Raw genomic sequence first — 4,638 nt, forward strand, 5'->3', positions numbered from 1 at the left:
GATGAAGAGCTTCCGCAGCTGTTCAGGCTCTTTGGGAGACTCTGACTTAGACATGACGGCGGTGGGAGGGGAGACTTTAACGATGCTTACTCGGCGGCGTCCACGGGCAGAAAGGAGTAATCTAACGAACGTATCTCAGTTTTAGAGATCTCTTATATAGGTGTTAGCCCTTCATTTGTCATATATGTTGAATTTTTTTTTCATTTTGACTTTTTGTGGTTTATTTGCCTTGTAAAAAGTTTTTTGTGTGTGGTCTTTTTTTTTTGAGAGTGTGAGTTTGTGGCGGTGGGTGAAGGGGCAGAAGGAGAGGGAGAGAGAAAGAATCTTAAGCAGGCTCCACGCTCAGCATAGAGCCATGCTGGGTTCGATCTCATGACCTGAGTCGAAATTGGATGCTTAGCTGAGTGAACCACCCAGGCACTCCCTGAGTGTGGTCAGTTTTATCAGTCTTCTCTTTCATTGCCTCTGGATTTTAAATCATACTTAGAAAGCCTTTCCCTTGCTGAGTTCAAAGAGGCATTCACCCTGTTTCCTTCTAGTACTTACTGAATTACATTTTAAATATTTAGATCTCTATTTTAAGTTTATTATAATTTGTGTGAGGTGTGGATCTAATTTTTTTTTCTTTTTTTCAAGTAGCTAATCAATTGTAGGGACTTTAGATTGGGTGGATAGGGAAAAATCTTTAAGGACACGATAAATTAAACTGGGGCCTGAAGGAAGACCACCAACCAGAATGGATGGAATGAGAACTGTGGGCAAAGAAAGATCCTGTGTGGAGGTTCTGAGGTTGGAAAGAGTTTGATAAAGAATCTGAAAGCCTGCCAGTGAGACTTAGGCATAGTGGAATGGATAATGTAGGGTTGTGATTTGAGGTTGGAGGGTAGCTGCTATGGTTTATGTTTTAGTCATTCTGGCTGCTATTTGGAGAGGGAAGAGGACCAGAATGAGAGTAGGAGTAGGAAAACCATTAGGAAAGAGGCATTAAGGTAATCCACAGAGAGGACATGGTGGCCGTGGAAAGAAATGGATTGATTGGTATTAGTGTGGCAGTGGATTGTGCTTTTTCTACTAGGATACTCCCCCTCCTAGGGGATGATGCTTTGTTATGGTTGATATTTGTTGACTTAAATTGTATATGAATTTAGACATGCACCTGACTTCTATGGATATCTATATCTAAATATATATTTAACACCATGTGTTAAAACCAAGCAAAAACAAACAAGAAAAACAAAGGAACCTGGAAAACTCTCCATTACTGGTATTTTAGACATGACTGACTACCTGAATCAGAGGAAGTGAAATGTAGCCTTTGACATTTCTTTAAGCTAAATCACATTTTGTTTTTACAGTTGAAGTATTTCAGGCTGATTTGTTTTATAATTCCCCCAAATCATGGTTAGCATTTATCTTCTAAAAATGACTACTTTATGTTATCATTTATTAAGAAACATTTAAGGTGCCTGGGTGGCTCAGTCGGTTAAGCATCTGCCTTCAGCTCAGGTCATGATCCATGGATCATGCATTGGGCTCCTTGCTCAGCGGGGAGCCTGCTGCTCTCTTTGCCTTGTGCTCTCCCACTCCCCCAACAAATGAATAAATAAAATCTTTAAAAAAATTTAAATAAAAATAGGCTCACAGATTATATTCTGTTTTGCAGTTTGCTTTTGTTTAATTCTATACCTGTGGCCTTTTTTTTTTTTTCCCAATGTAAGTTTCTGTAGATTATTCTGTGAAACTGTTAAATAGAATCTTCATGTGTGAACTCATTTAGATGCTAATTGAACAGATTAACTGTAAAGAGACAGTTATAAGGCAATAGAGAAAATTTGAATGTTAGATGGTATTAGGGAATTACTGATTTTTTTATGTGATAAGAGCACTGTGGGTGTTTTTTTTTTTTTTTGAGGGGGAGGGTGGAGCATTGTGTGGGGTTTTTTTTTGAGAGTGTGGGGAAGGGGTAGAGGGGGAGAGAGAATCTTAAGCAAGCTCCACGCTCAGTGCAGAGTCCAACGTGGGGCTTGATCCCAGGACCCTGAGATCATGACCTGAGCCGAAATCAAAAGTTGGATGCTCAACCAACTGAGCCACCCGGGTGCCCTGTTTTTTACTTAGTTTTAGGCAATGTGTTATTTCTAATAGGTGAAAAATGGAAATCTTGATTATTAATGGGAATCAAGAAAAACATCCTTTTACACTTTGTTTTGAAATTATTTCATCAAATTACAATTTTAGATATATTAATATTTGTTAATATTTAGAAAGGAATATTAAGTATCTTTCTAAAAATTGCTATATAGGGGCGCCTGGGTGGCTCAGTCATTAAGCGTCTGCCTTTGGCTCAGGTCATGATCCCAGAGTCCTGGAATCAAGCCCCGCGTCGAGCTCTCTGCTCAGCGGGAAGCCTGCTTCTCCCTCTCCCACTCCCCCTGCTTGGGTTCCTGCTCTCGCTGTGTCTCTCTCTGTCAAATAAATAAAATCTTAAAAAAATAAAAAAATAAAAAATAAAAATTGCTATATAATGTTAGAGCATTTTTATACTTACTAACCCCTTTCTTTACATATTTCTTCTGAAAACTTTTGTCCGTTCTGCTCCCTGTATTAGAAAAACAAATTGGAATAATTTGTAAACTGTACTATCATCTTGAGCTATCAATTTGGTGGCCAAAATTACTTTTAATACAGAATTTTTTTTCCATTTTTTTATTGTGAAAAAGCATAACGTAATATCTATCATCTTAAACATTTTTAAGGATGCAGTTCATTAGTATTAAGGATGTACACATTGTTGTAAAACAAATCTCTAGAACTTTTACATCTTGTACATTTGAAAATCTGTACCCATTAAACAGCTCCCTTTTTTCCCCTTTCCCCATCCCCCAGTCACCACCATTCTGCTTTTTGTTTCTATAAATTTGACTGCTTTAAATATCTCATAGAAGGAGACTCATATAGTACTTCCCTTTTGGTGACTAGTGTGTTTCACTTAGTATAATGTCCTCAAGGTTCATCCATGTTGTAGCATGTGTCAGGATTTCCTTCCTTTCTAAGGCTGAAAAATTCCATTGTATATTCCATATTTTATCCATTCTTTTTTTTTTTTTTTTAAGATTTTATTTATTTATTTGACACAGAGAAAGAGACAGCGAGAGCAGGAACACAAGCAGGGGGAGTGGGAGAGGGAGAAGCAGGCTTCCTGCTGAGCAGGGAGCCCAACGCAGGGCTCGATCCCAGGACCCTGGGATCATGACCTGAGCCGAAGCAGACGCTGAACGACTGAGCCACCCAGGCGCCCTGTTTATCCATTCTTTAGCACTGGACATTTGGGTTGCTTCTACCTCTTGGTTGTTGTGAATAGGGCTGCTATCAGCATGATTGTACAAATACCTCTTCAAGACCTGTTTTCAATTCTTTTAGCTGTGTACCCAAAAGTGGGATGCCTTGATCATGTGGTAGTTCTGTTTTTGTGATTTTTAAAAAATTATGTTGAATAAAAGACTTTAATGTCTTGGTAAAAAAAAAAAAATCCTTTAATGTCAAAGGTTATCAATTTTTTTCCCTTGTGCTGTAGGGCTCTGTTTTAAAGGTGCGTATTGTCTCATGAATGTACTGTAGTAGGATGTCATGATAACAGCCTTGACATCACACACCTCAGAATGTATGTGCCTGTTTGTTTCTGAGTCTTCAGCATTTTCCTATGAATGGAATTCATTGCCGTGGATGTTATTAACAGAGTGCCTGCTGTTGCAGAAGAGTGCCAGTTTGGTGGCCAGTGAATAATTTAGGCATCAGCGGGTGTGGTAAGATTGTATTACTTAGGAGAAAGATCTAGTATGTGTTAGACTTTGACATTAAAAAGAACAAATGTTTCTTTTGTGAGGAAAACGCTCAATTACAAAAAATATTGAATATATTTATCTAAAAACCAGTATACTAAATAAAAAATTATTCAATTAATGTTTTTTTAATTATAAAAGTAATGGATGCTCACTGTCAGAAACAGTTCAGTAATCAAGAAGTCTCTGAAGCAAAGCAGGAGCAATTTCCCCACTTAATGTTGAGGTTTTATACTATAATTTTTTATATTTTATACTTTAAGCAGTCCTCTTTTTGTTTGTTTTCGGATAATGCCACAGGAAACCTTCTTGTATGTCCTTGGACACTTGTTTGGTACATTTCCATGACATTTCTAGGAGATTTGTTGGGTCAAAGGGTATGTTCATTTTGCTGATGGGTGCTGCCGAATTTCCTTCCATAAAACATATTACTTTAGTTTATAATCTCACCAATAGTGTTTGAAAATGCTCTTTTCTTCACATTCTTGTCATCACAAGGATATTTCTGGTTTTTCAAATTGTTGGCTTTAAATAGGCGAAAACTAAAATCAAGTTTTAAATTTTTTTAATCACCTGCAGTACATGAAAAAAAGCCTTCTGTCATAATGTCGTACTGGTAGATGTTCTTTTTTATGTGGGGAGTGAAAATAAACAGGGTTCGTATAATAATAACAACACTTATTGACTGCATAGTACCAGCCACTGTGCTAGAAACTTTTCATAATTACCCCATACCCTTATAACAACCTTGACTAGTGGTAATACTACATTTTACAAAGAGGGAATTTGATATTCAGTA

At 37.3% G+C, this 4,638-nt stretch overlaps 1 long non-coding RNA gene across 1 annotated transcript in view; it reads left to right on the top strand.

Annotated features, from left to right (window-relative positions):
- The window catches only part of LOC145716160 (uncharacterized), a 74,282-nt gene extending 69,871 nt beyond the window's left edge, over positions 1-4,411 (top strand). Inside the window, exon 2 of the long non-coding RNA XR_014138616.1 lies at positions 3,293-4,411. This is a non-coding gene — a long non-coding RNA (uncharacterized LOC145716160). The remainder of the gene's footprint in view (positions 1-3,292) is intronic.
- The last annotated feature ends 227 nt before the right edge of the window (positions 4,412-4,638 follow it).

Source organism: Leptonychotes weddellii, chromosome 11, assembly GCF_054177405.1.
Source record: "Leptonychotes weddellii isolate Sample4059 chromosome 11, ASM5417740v2, whole genome shotgun sequence".
Taxonomy (NCBI): domain Eukaryota; kingdom Metazoa; phylum Chordata; class Mammalia; order Carnivora; family Phocidae; genus Leptonychotes; species Leptonychotes weddellii.